General features: G+C 25.0%; 1 non-coding gene across 1 annotated transcript; it reads right to left on the bottom strand.

The window, feature by feature from the left end:
* Positions 1–10,731: 10,731 nt before the first annotated feature.
* On the bottom strand, positions 10,732–10,803 carry TRNAA-CGC (transfer RNA alanine (anticodon CGC)). The gene has a single exon. It is a non-coding gene; the product is annotated as a tRNA-Ala (tRNA).
* Between the last annotated feature and the right edge of the window lie 3,547 nt (positions 10,804–14,350).

The following is a 14,350-nucleotide window of genomic DNA, read 5'->3' on the forward strand; positions in this document are numbered from 1 at the left end:
AATACGTTATCAATGTAGTGAGATTCATATTTTTAATACATGCAGGCTGGTGTTATGTTCTATCAACTAAAATGACTATTTACATCAATCCACGATTTATAAAGATTGATTCCATGCTTATTATTTATCGCAATGTTAATAAGAGCTTGTTCTTTTTCTCCTTGACGGCTAATATTCTTCTAAACAGATTTTCCGCAATTGCCTCTCTTGTCTCCACTTCATACTGAATGATTTATGAACCGCTTTTGTCGTTAACTTATATAAATAGGACATTATGTGTTGGTCTGAATTCACTTCTTATCTTGACATCTTTTTTTGGTATAAAATTAGTTCGTACCTGATTAAAATCATTCTTCCTGATTTTATTTTGCAAATATTCATTCGATAGAATGTGATATATGAATTTATGAAGGCTTGTCCTTTTTTTTAATATATAAATTATAGATTCCATCTGGTCGAGCAGCTTTCTCCTATGACAGTGACTTTAATATATTATCAAATTCAACTCTGTTATGAAGCTTTCAATCGTTATTAGATCGGTAAGAATCGGCATAGTAAATTGTTATAATTTTATTTTATGTGATTTTCCGCACTTTTGCCCTACATTTATAATATAAATTTTTTAATTTTTTCATTTGGCGCTTTAATTATATAATTCTTGTTTTCAATCAACTCTCAATAAAAAAAGTCACCTATTAAGCTCAAAGCTGTTATTTTCTCAATATAAAGCCGCATCTTTTAATGTACTGCTTTATATTTTTCTTTAATATTCTAATATTTTCTGTATAAACATTAAACATTGTTTTAAGATGATCATCTGTGTCTAGGATCATGTTTCTTGATCGCATTATTTTTCTTAATTTTTTGACTTACTCTTTCTATACTTCACTGCGTTTTTCTATAATTCTAGTTCATCTCTTATTATTTTTAAAGCACATTTTTCTAAAATATATTGGTTGTCTTTTTTCGGTTTTGTTGTGATGCGTATGTAAGTCTGTTGTGCGGTTTGTAGCAATACTGCAACATCGGACATATTCTTGCGATTCTGGGTAGATGTAACTGTCCCTATTATCATATATATAGTTTGAAGAATATTAGAGTCAACTTTGTAGCAAGTAATTTTTCTTGTTCAAATAAATTCAGCGATGTTTGCCTTTTTTAGGCTTTCATTATTTCTAAAAATGCCCTTCTAGATAAGTCGACTCTTCTAATCTCTTCAATTCCAAAATGAGATGGTTCACTTAATTTTTTAAACATTTAAATTTATCGGTATCAAATCGTATGACGGCCGACTTACTTCCATTTTGGTATATTAAATTTTTATCACCCTTCTTTTTAGTTCCTGTGGGAAAAATTACATTGGAATTTCCGTTATAATAATTTTGGAGTTTTTCCATCCGTAGCGTGGCATAAAGTGGAAACGTATTAATATTTGCCCACGGGTATCTGGAATCCATTCATCCAAAAAGATTCTCTTGGTGTGGAGGTCGATTCTGAAATAAGATGTCTTGTTGATTGTTTCAAGAAGATTTGCGTATGGTCCGATGCCCCCACATCTTTTTTCTGTGCTACAATCACGGTTTCGCATTATTTGTCTTTGTAGGGCTCTTATTTTGATTTTTCTGTTTTACCCATCTTCTTCCATAGGACTAAATTTCACAGTTTTGTATAATTATGATTTAGTTTTAAAGACACTTATTTGGTGTAACGCAAAAAAAAATCCATTTAATGAAATTATTTTAATTCTATTACAATAATTTAAAAATCAAATAAATACAAATGTTTCTAAATCTGCGAAATTATTTATGGGAAACATAACGAACTAAAAAACAGAGAGATTCTGGGGAAAAAACACGTTAATTGTATTATTTCCAATTAAAAAAATAAGAAGAATGTCGTAAATACGCCACAAACGTTTTTTTTTTAATGTTAAAATAATGTATTTTGTGTAAATTTGCATTCAGAAGAAGAATAAATGAAATTAAAAATGTAAAACCGATTAAAATTTTCTATTAATTAAAAATTCTTTAACGAATTTGAAAAAGAAATTATTTTGAAATCAAATAGGAATATATTTAAGAAAACATGATTTTTTTAGATTAGTGCATTATATAAAAAAATTTATGATTATAGATTATTAACTTTCTTTCTTAGTATTTTACCGCATTAATATTAAAAATTTAACTGCTATAATTCATCAAAGAAATAAGTATAATAAATTATAAAAGCAATAAGGGAATTTTTTGGCATAAAAATTAAAAAAAATATACGCTGAAAAAACATCTTATTTTTGTAATGCGTATAAATAACACGCCTCTTTATGATAAAAAGGGACATATTATATCTATTAGACTGTGATACATAAAGAAATAAAGAAACCAAAAATAACTCAAAGTACAAACCAGATATAGGCGTATATAAAACAATGGAATTAAGATAACATGTTTAATTAATAGGTTACGAAAGTAGAAGAGGTATTTACGAAGATAACCAAAAGTATAACTACGCTAAGCGTACGAACATTCAAGCAAGTTGGGCTCGAGAGAAATAAATATGAATATAACCACAAATTTGGCTCATAAATAAAGATTTTCGCAGCAAATAAATCATGTTTAAATAACAGTATCTTAAAATTTAATATGGATACAATGTTATAGAGACAATATTTTTTTATAAGTGAATCAGTATTGTACGGAAACATAGATTTGATGAAGTCTATAAAATTAATAATTTCAATTTTATTTATTTATTCGACATTCTAAACATTCTATTGAAGTATTTAATTTTTCTATCCTGTAAATTAAATACTGTGCAATTTTTTATGCCACATTATTCTCTAAAGTAAAAGATATTAAATTGAATTGAAAAAAATTTCATAGTTTGTTTAGAGAAAATGTGTAAATTGTATGTTACCGTGTAATATGTGCATAAAAGTATAAAAAAATCTAAGAACGTAAAAATATGCCATTTTTGAGTTTAATATTTAAACATGCATAAAGAATTTTTTTATAGATTATGATATCATCAAAGCATTGTAATCGGATTAAATTTTCAGAAATATGTTAGTTTCGTAAATATTAATATGGACATCAAAAAAACTATCTATTTAATAAACATCTGCATATTCCTGCAATAAATATTAATAATAACATTAAACACTATATGTTATATATAGTTTTGAAGTTTTAAATCCGAGACATATTTTTTTTTACACCCAGACCTTTTAAATCTATTCAATCTAAATTATTTACGGGTTGGAAAGCGGGGTTTACATAAATATCTATAAAATTTGCTTAAAAAAAAATTTGAAACATAATTAAGGTTCGCTTATTTTACTTCCAATTCCTGATATTTCTGGAATTTAATATTACATTGGTAAAGAAATATTTTTTAGCCACTTTAACAGTGTTCAATAGCGACAAGTGCTTGAAAGGAATCCAAGAAATTATCAAAATCAGTATACATTATTTCTAATTCATTATATCTATAAAATTAATCGAAATATTTTTGTAACAGTATTTTAATATGATATTGACCAAGAAATATATTTTTAGTCATGTTAACTGTGTTAAATAGCGTTAAGAGTTTGAAAAAGAAGATTTGAAATGCTGCAAATGAAAGGGTTAAAAATAAAAATTTTTTATTTAATGTTGACAATTTTAATTGGTATTTAAAAAAAAATGGCTTCAGGGCACAAAAAAAGAAATAAGAGTACAGCTTATTCTATGATATAAATTTAAAAGAAGAAATATATATGTTAGATAAATCCAAAAAAAAGATTATCAACTTTTTATTCTAAATCTTGTTTTTAGTTAGATTTTATCAATTAAACAACATGTATTGCTCCATTCTAAGCTATTTGCTTCTATAAAGAATTTTGTAAAAAAAAATTCAATAAAAGGAGTTTGGTTTTCAAGAAGAATGCTTAAAATAAAATTCAATTTTAATAATAATAACATAAGAGATGCGAATTAGAAGAGTGTAGTGTTATGACCAAAACTAAATTTATATTCTCCACCCTTAAAAAATTGAAGAACCGTTGTTAGATTTTTACGACCCAATAAATAGATTCAAATCCCTTTCAATACTTCATAAAAAATAATTAAATATTAAATTAGGAAATATTCACAGCTAAAGTTATTTATGACATTTAATGTAATAATGAGTAAATTATTTTTGGAAGATCTATCATACATATTTGCTTATTCTGAGATGTTTCATTTAATTTTTTAAGCTAAATGGCTTATTAATTGTTATTAACATTATTTTTCGGGAATCTATCCCATCATACTAATTTGAGTAATATGATACACCACTAATTGATTTTTAAGAATGTTGTACAACAATCATTTTATACATTAAGAAATTTCATAAAATCACAATACCAGCTTCTTAATAATTACATTATTTAACACTTATGGGGCGATAAAAAGACATACGAAACACAATAAAATTAATGGTTTTAATAGTAACTTTTTTAAAATATTAACCCTTTTTTTAATGGAACCCCTTTTGAAGTTGATTTTATTTTAAATTAAGTTGGCCCAATATTAAATGATTGGACCTCCTTTTATTCTTTTTCTTTGATTAGAATCATTTACGAATAATGATTTTTTTAAATATATTTAAGATTTATGTTAAAAGATCAGACTTTAATAAAAACTTAAAAAATAATATATTTATTAAATTCCTTCACAATTGATTTGAAAGAGCTCACTAAATATTTTTCAATTAATTTAACTAATAAGAGCCTAGTCCATAAATCCTTCTTAAAAACCATTAAAAATCAATTAAATGTATGAACAGACATTTTTTACTATCAATCACAATATAAAAAATTTTAAGCTATTAAAAGCTCAAAATGGTAATTTTCATTTATATTAAATTAGGCTTAAATTAAACTAAAGAATTTTATTTGTAGCTTGATTTGATTTTTAGATTTTATAGTTGTTAAAGCAAAACTTTAGATTGCTTTATGGAACATATTTTGATTATACTTCTTTCTACCTCATCATCTTTACAATCTTTCTCGAATCATCTTCTTCTCTCAGGACTCATTAGTTCAAGTGTCTTCCTTAATCCTATTAATGGTATTTAATTTCAAATGTCTTTTTCAATATAAATTTGAAATTTTTTAAAAAGGGTGAAATTAAATCGATGTTCTAATCAATAATAAATCCGAAATCCTTTTATTTGTTATTCAAAGCCCATCAATTAACTAAATTAGGATGGTCGTGAATGATAAAAATTTCAATAAAAAAAATAATTCGATGGATGGTAACTGGTTATGGGCTGCATTATTTGCAATTATATTGATCGCTATTGTAATACTTGGTTTTGTTTTGTATTGTAACGGACATCTAGACAGATTTATTAAAAAGAAATCCAATGTTGATAAAGCTGGTCTTAAAAATAATGGAAATACATGTTATATCAATTCCATTTTGCAGTGTATGTACAATCTTACGGATTTTAGAGAATTCATAAGTAAAAGTAATTCACCGAGCGCAGAATTGACAGGGACTTTAAAAGGCATCTTTACCAAAATGTCAGCTAATGAAAGCACTATTGATTCGAACAATCTTATAAACATGATTAATAAAAAAAGCGGTGATCATCAATTTGCAGTTAATAAACAAGAAGATGCCCATGAATTTATATTGAAATTGATTTCCATTATCAAAGAAGAATTTTCTAGCACTATTGAGGGAAATTCTGTTTTGAGTGAAATAAATACTTCTGATCAAAATAAAGGCGGTAACCCGCAATCTAGTGCTTCTTTAGTGCCAATAAATCCGGTAGATTCATTTTTCTATATGGAATCATCAATAATAAAAACTCGTGATGTCTGCAATCATTCAAGTACGGAGATAGAAAATTCATATGGTATACAATATGAGATCAAGAAAAATGTACAAGAGACTATACACAATTTGGATAATTCTGAAGCGACTGTTTTTTGCAATAATTGTAACTTAAATCGAAATGTAACGACTATGCGGAATATTTTAAGACATCCGAAATATTTTATAGTAAGTTTACGACGACTGATTAGTTTAAACGAAAGAGTCCCAACACCCATCGATATTGAAGAGGAAATCAACTATTATTCTAGAAATTATGAGCTTTCTGGCTTTGTATCTCATTTTGGAACAGCCTCAAGTGGTCATTTTATATCTTATTGCAAACAAAATAATAAATGGTGCGAGTTTAACGACGATGTTGTGAATGAAAAATCTAAAGATGATTTCGATCAAAGCCTTAAACAGAACGAGAATGTGTACATTCTTTTTTATGCCTTAAGACCTCAAAACCAAGCTTGAATAGACATTTAATGTTTACATATCACCAAAATACTTATCTTTACTACCATGCCCTTCATTATACAAGATATCCTCATACCTAGCTCTTAAGTAAATAAATATCCTAAATTGTGCCATCTTCAAATTATAAATATAAATATAAATATAATTATAATTCATACTAATATAATCTTCAAAATTTGTAAAGTTTTTGGTCGAAAATATAAAGCAGACACCTTTCTTCAATGACCATTTATGTTATATTGGTGATCTTATCCTTTATAATTACTTCAGAGGCACGCATTATTATATTAAATCGAAAAAAATTAATATTCATAAAATAGACTAAAATACTTAGATAATTCAATAAAACTGGGATTATAACGAGGTTTTATCTTACAGTAGTAGAAAAAACCTTTGCATAAAAAGATTACCATGTATAATTTTTTCATTAGAATATTCTAAATATTAACCACGAAGACACATGTACTATAATTGATTGTTAAAACTTTAGTATACAATAAAACTGTGATTATTAAAAGAATTTTTTATTGCAAAAAAAAATGAACAGAATAAGGAATCAAGGTGTATGCTTCGATAGAATATTTCATAAAAAATCTAAAATTACATAATTACTGTGACAATGCTAAAAAAACTTTATGCCAATCAAAAAAAATTCGGTTATATATTTTTTTATATTTATATATTTAACACAAATTCTACATACTAAGTCATAATGGCATGATATTTTGACAATATAATTCTTATAGTTAAAAATAAATTGATGTGAAAATATTTATTATTAGATTAAAGAACATTGAAACGAATATGCGCGTATATATGATCTGTCAAAAAATAACACACATTTACAATAATTATAGGTTATACATTTGAGTCGCGCGTGTCTAGATACCATGAATCATTATATAGTTTTCGGAATAGGTATGGTTGTAATTTTTCAACAAAAATAATAATAAAGAATAAGAGCAGATTGATAAAAAAAGGGAAAATTTCTTATATAAGATTAGATAATAGCATTTTTCTGCGAAAAATAATAATAAATTGCAGCTGATATATAAAAAAGGGAAAATTTCTGCGTTAAGATTAGATAATGCATTTTTCTGCGAAAAAAATAATAATAAATCGCAGCTGATTCATAAAAAAGGCGAAATTTTGTGCATTAAAATTATATCAAATTTTTTTTAGCTAATAATATAAAATATGGGAATGCTAAACTAAGATTATTAGTTTTTAATTATCATAGATAAATTAGAAATTGAACTTATAGAGGTGAACCATATTGATATATTTATTTATAAATAACATCCAGATAATTTAAGAAATTAAAGGATACTATTTAGGTTTTTTTAACTGTTATGGTCAAATTGAAAACGTTCTCTTAAAAAACAAAAATAAATTTAGAGGAATATGATAAGTTAAATAGATTAATGAACAATATAACACATTAAAGATATATTTAATAATTTATAATATTTTAGAGCTATAATAATCAACATTAAAATATTAGAAGTTAAAGAAGATATATATGCTTTAGATATACTTTAGAAAGTAAATATTTTTTTTGAAATTATAAAACAATAAATTCAATATCAATATATAATAAGTGTTTTTGAATAGAAATGGGTTTTTATATGTATAGTTATTTTCCATTTCAAAATCTAACGGTGCACTTGTCTTTTTAAAAAATGCAATATTTTGAGTCAAAACATTCTATTTCTTATTTTAAATGCGCTACTTACCTATGTTTGATATAAAAGGTTAAAAATAATTTTATTTCATAGTTAGTCAATTATAATAAAGAGTTTAGTAAACAAAGCTATATTATTTCCACAAATTTTTGCAGAACTACGATTATAATTTTGTAATGCTTTTAATACCACTAATACACCATTTTAGTGTTATATAATTGAATATTACAACATTAAACTTAAAACATACAAAATAAATTTTACCGCCAGTGAAAACTCTAATAATCAGATTTTTTAATATTATTTTCCTTATAACTTACAAATATTTACCACCTTTTCTATTTATTTTCATAGATTTCCAATTTTATCGTGTTATTACTGTTGAAGTGGTGACACACGTACGGGAAATCCATAGAAAAGGTTTTATTTTTAAATTGAATTTACAATTGAAATCCAATATTCTGCAATATAGAACCAATTTTTATTTACATAATCAAATTTTATACAAAATTAATGTTATTTATGGTAAATTAAAGAAACTTGACTTTTCTCTTGTTACAAATATCGCTTGGGGTTCTAACTGTTCTCTTATTCTAAAATTTATAAATTGACATTTTTACCAAAATTCTTGATATGCAAAATACAAAGGGGCTTCTTCGTGCAGAAAGACTCACTTTAACTTTGATTTTTCATATAAACACCAATAAGAACCGATTTTTCGAAAAATCATTCATAGGAATTGATCGAATGTACATATTTTGGAACCAGCACAAATTATTTTTACCATAAATATATTTATTTATGTTTCTGAGGTTTAAGATGTAGCCGAGAATTTCAAAGAATTATAATTATAGCTGTACATCACATAGAAAATTTACATTACTAAGTCTGAAAAAGAAAAATACATAAGATCTAGTACATATGGTACAATTTTTTCGCAAATAAAACTAGAAAAACATTTATTTTTTTTTAAAATTGCATATAATGTCAATTAGAAAAATATTGGTTTTAGTTTGTAAACTAGCAAGGATACGAAAAATTTTGTTTCCTATGTTAAAAAATATAATATGGCCTGTGTACTAAAATTCTGGCGCAATATATATAAAACATGCATGGAGGGATTAAAAAACCCAAATTATAGGAATTTTTGAGGAAAATTTGCACCATGTAGTGAAAATTGAAATTATTTTCGTCTATATTTGAAAATAACAAAATTAGATCTTACTTGATTATTCTAATTGTTTTAAAGTTCTCGAAAATCAATTTTAAATATACTTATGTTTTTTAGAAGCGATAGTTATCTTATAATTGTAAATTACAAATGGATAAAGAAAAAAATTGGTGTTTTTAGTTTGGTGTTGAAAAAAACATAATTTTAATAATATTATCAGAAAGTAGACATGTTTATATTTTATGACACATTTTCTTTTTTAATGTAAATAGAAATACGACCCATGACCATAAAATATAAAATCCTATTATTAGCCATATATTTTTTATTTATTTTCTATTCGTGGTATTAAATTAGATATATATTTATTATTTTGCACTTATGTTTTTTTACCACCCTTAACCCGTCAAGATATCACAAAAATCCATTTAAATATGATTGATAGTGCATTCAAATTTTATAAAAGACCATGTTCAAAAATTAGACAAAATATCAAACTAGATTTAAAAAAAAATATTGTAGATACAATTTGACTCCACTATAATCGTTCTTTTGCACATAGTTTTTTTTATCATCCAACAATGCCGAATATCTATCTATCTTTACAAAACACAAGTTTTACTTATATTTAATAGACATAAATATTGCAAAAAACTAAAACAGCCATCTTATATAATTTGGACGCATGAACATTTTTTCATCAACACTAAAATAATAGGAACAAGGTTTAAAAGAAGTGTTTATTCTGAACACATCTAACCTATTTTATTTATGGTTTTAACCTGTTATTGTTGTTTTAATTAGATTTTTATTTTTTAAAATGTGAAAAACCCAAAAAAGTCATAATATGAAAATTTTATATCTACGTTTTTATAAAGAACAAAATAATATCGATTTTCAGATAGATTGGCTTCATTGTTATCAAATAGGAAAGACAATAAAGCTAAAATTATTGTTGAACATTAGATTTTATGTTCTTCTGGCATTATTTTTAACAGCTATTTTAAGCCATTAAATCACAAACATTCTTATCATTCTTATAATAAAACCACAGTAATTCAATAAAAAAAATCTGAAAATTGAGAACTTTATATAAAAACTATACAAATATATAGTGAATATCCTATCACGTACATTAAATACGCGGTCATAGGGAAAAATATTTGTTTAAAAAACATACCTTGATGAATGTTTTATTCTCTAAATATATTCTGTAAAATAGTAGGCACGAAAGATGAAGATTGTAAAGACAACATAGTTTTATAAGATGGATAAAATTTATTCGTAAAAATAATTATAAGTTTTTTTTGAAGAGATTTTATTAGCTAAAAATAAAATAAGCCATAAATAAAAATAAAAATAAAAATGTTCTAATTTACCTGGAAAACGTACATTAAGTATTAAATATACACGTTTTAGATCCCAATAATACTGCTTTGATGTGCTTGTCGATTTACAATCATTTAATGTTAGTTTAAAAACCTGTAGTATAGAAAACAATATAAACCTTTGTCTATATACAATTTGTTTATTTCGGATAGTGTAAAAATGGAGAGTACGGGAGTTGAACCCGTGACCTATCACTTGCGAAGCAATCACTCTACCACTGAGCTAAATCCCCTTTGGAACCGGTTCAGTATAAATTATAATACATGTTTTTATATGATGATAACACTAAAAATAAGGGTGGATTTATCTTCAAAAAGTCTTTTGAAGAAGGCGAAAGCGATAAAAATTGTAACTTTTTTTTCTATAATAGATATAAAATCGAATTAAAATGTTATTACACAAAAAATATTAGCTTTAATAAACATATCAAAAAGCCAGAAATATTATAAATTTTAAAATTAATAAAAGAAATAATTCAATGAAAACAGTTTAAAATAAAAGATATGATTTGAATTGGAAATAATACTTACTAGTCTTATGAAAAATATTTTTTGTGTTTAAATTTAAAAATAAATGTGTCGTATTTTAATAATTTATATTTTTTAACGCGCATGCGTATGTATAACATATATAATATTGGACTAAAAATATAAAATAATAAGAATAACAAATGACTAAAATCTATAAAAATTTCTATCGAAACAAGAAATAAACAGTATTAAGAAAATACGCGTTATTGTCACATAAAAATATAGGAAATAAAATGAAATATACACGATTATTATAATACACTTAGAGATTTTAGTTAAAGGCTTATCTTAAAACAATACATATATGTTTAATGTCTTCTAAACCTAAGATTTATGATCGTTTTTGGGCATATCTTGTGTATATTATGGCATTATTTCGTAGTTTCGTAGATCAAATTATATATTTAACTTCCTTTTAAGATTTATTAGATCAGGAGAAGTTCTGGGTAATGCGATATGAATAGATGCAGTGATTTTTTTGAAATTTTATGTCATTATAACACTTTTTGATATATTTAGTTCTGTATATTTTATGATTTCATGATGGAAAGAGCTGATGTACAACTTTTAATTTAATAGAGGTAATTTCAACTTATTGCCTCGATGTTTCGTCTCTAGATTTGTTTATAATTCATTTAATATGTATTATGGGGCACATGATTTTTAGCTATTAATTTTACACGATCACAACTTTAGAGTGCACTTAAAAACGATTCGTCCATTATTTCGTTCGTGCTCAATGAAATTGCATATTCCTAAACGCATCGTCTCTTTTTTCAGAGTTATTAGCTCCGACGCTTTCTTAAATCTTATTATTTGTGTGTATGCTTCAGTTGGAATTTATAAATTTAGTATATAACTTATGGTATTTTGTGACAGCGTCATTTCAAGTTTTGATGTATGGTACTATTTGTGCATAGAATTAGTTCCTTAATAATATTATTGCTTATTGGCTTCTCTTTTTAAACATTTGAAAAATTATATATGCTTGTTTTTCTATTTTTATTAATGTTATCAAGTTTTTCTTTCCATCTTAAACAAGAATATTCGATCAATCATGCGATAATGCAATTTTTTTTATAGTTCTAGCATACATTTTATCTCTTATGTTTTTTTTTCAATTATATTTTTAATTATGTGTCTTCTATTCTGCTTTATTTTTTAAAATTGTATTTTCTTGCGCGCAAAAATTGTTAGGTTTTACTGATTCGTTTTGTCTACGTATGTAGCCATGGCCAAAGATTTTTTCAAAACGAAATCGCTAAGCCATGTACCATTTTATATAGTTCTACTTAGTGTTGACATTTTGACTTTTCCCTGAAACAAATTTATATTCTGTATTAAACAGAAAAAGCTTGTTTTTTGAATATTCGTTGCACATTTATATTAATCTTAGAAAAGTGGTTGATTATATCGAAAGATTCATTGGTATATATTATTGAAAGGAATTATTCAATGGGAATTTTTTCATGATTCATGATAAATATAAAATAGGTGATAATATCTACATATATTTTCTTCTATTTCCCAAGTATTTGTATTAATTTATGCCTTTATAATGAGCAGGTGTGCAACATTTCTGCGTTATTATATCTATAAAATTGTATGCATGACCTGGTATTAGATTCTTCTTAACACCATCATTTAATAATCAGATTTTTGAATATTATGCTTCTTGACATCTATCTATAATGCAGCTAATTTATTTTAGTGTTTATTAGTTCTTGTTATTTTTCTCCAAATATCAGGCGTCAAACCGAGTTGATTTTTTGATAAGATTTATGGTTTTCCACTTCCAATTGGCGTATTCTGCATTTAGCTAGGTAATTAATTTTTAAATAATATTATTGCAGGGCATAGGTGTAATTTTACTTATATTTTTAACATCATCATTTGGAATGAGGTTGTATACTTTCACAAAAACAATCATTCTTAATTTTTATACTTAGCCATATATCTGTTATAATATCGCAAATAAATTGTATAAACAGGCATTTTTCGCATTAAATTTCATTTATATGGTTTTATAATTAATAATATGGCAGTTTTGTATCTTTAAATATATGTTATAATATTGTTGGGTTTAAAATATAATAGAACTATAAGCCATATACTTAATTTTGTTTGTAAAGAAATATAAGCCTAAATCCAAAAAAAAACATGAAAAAATGGTGATTGAGCCAATTACAATTCTTAAAAACAACAAAGTTTTTATAGAGTCTAGACCTACATAGAAAAGTGATTTTGCGCCTCAAAATCTACTGACATCACTGAAATAATAAAATGGTTAATATAACCAAAGGGCAATATAAATATCATGACTAAGACTAATATTAGAAGAATCACAACCTAGACTAACCATAAAATTGAAATCACAAATCGTTAGATAAGCAATGCAAATTGAATATATCTAAAATTAAGTATAACAATTCAAACTAAAAATAATGGGCTAAAATTGGAAGTTTTCTTGAACTAGATTATGTAAGTACATTTAGTATTATGTGTAACTTCAAAGGAAACCAAATAAATTATTTAATACAAATTGACTGTTTATTACGCACCAAAAAATAATTTAGGTTTCAAACGTCTTTTTTTTAAACACAAAACCATCTAAAAATGCTATGAGCTGCTTCTATAATGAATTTTTCATGGATAAATATGCAGCATTGAAAATATAATCCAAAATTTTTTACCATCTTTACTCTTTAAGATAAAATAATCGAAATTAAGATAGATTGATACGCGCGGGTAAAAAAAACAAACCAATTGAAATTTTGAGAAATAAATGACAACAATGGATCCAGAAAATAATTTTAAATTCAAAAAACATATTTATTTATGTTCGCAAGAAACTAAAATTTAGGAAAAGATGTAAAAAATACCAGTAAAAACTTTAATATTATTAATTGAAATATATAGTTGTACGTTACAAAGGCAACTAGCCTAAATAATCAGTCGTGGATAAATATACGGAATGAAATTCCATTGACTCAAACAAGAATCGGTTATCGTTTTGAAGTATTTATATGCAATTCGAGGCAATGCAAAATCGTTTTTTAAATTGGCATGTTTATATAATTTATTTTAAGCACAAAATCAAGGAGTATTTATAAAATAGTACTCATTATTTAGATTATGTTTTTTTCTTCAACTATAAGTAAGAGTTCTTCAAAGAAAAATCCGACTGGATACAGCTCAAACTTAAAACCTTTAGAAAAATATATTACAAAAAAAATTTATTGAGGTAAA

This window comes from Rhyacophila brunnea, unplaced genomic scaffold (assembly GCF_057557595.1).
Source record: "Rhyacophila brunnea isolate RB1 unplaced genomic scaffold, BYU_Rbru_1.0 scaffold_49, whole genome shotgun sequence".
NCBI classification, from domain to species: domain Eukaryota; kingdom Metazoa; phylum Arthropoda; class Insecta; order Trichoptera; family Rhyacophilidae; genus Rhyacophila; species Rhyacophila brunnea.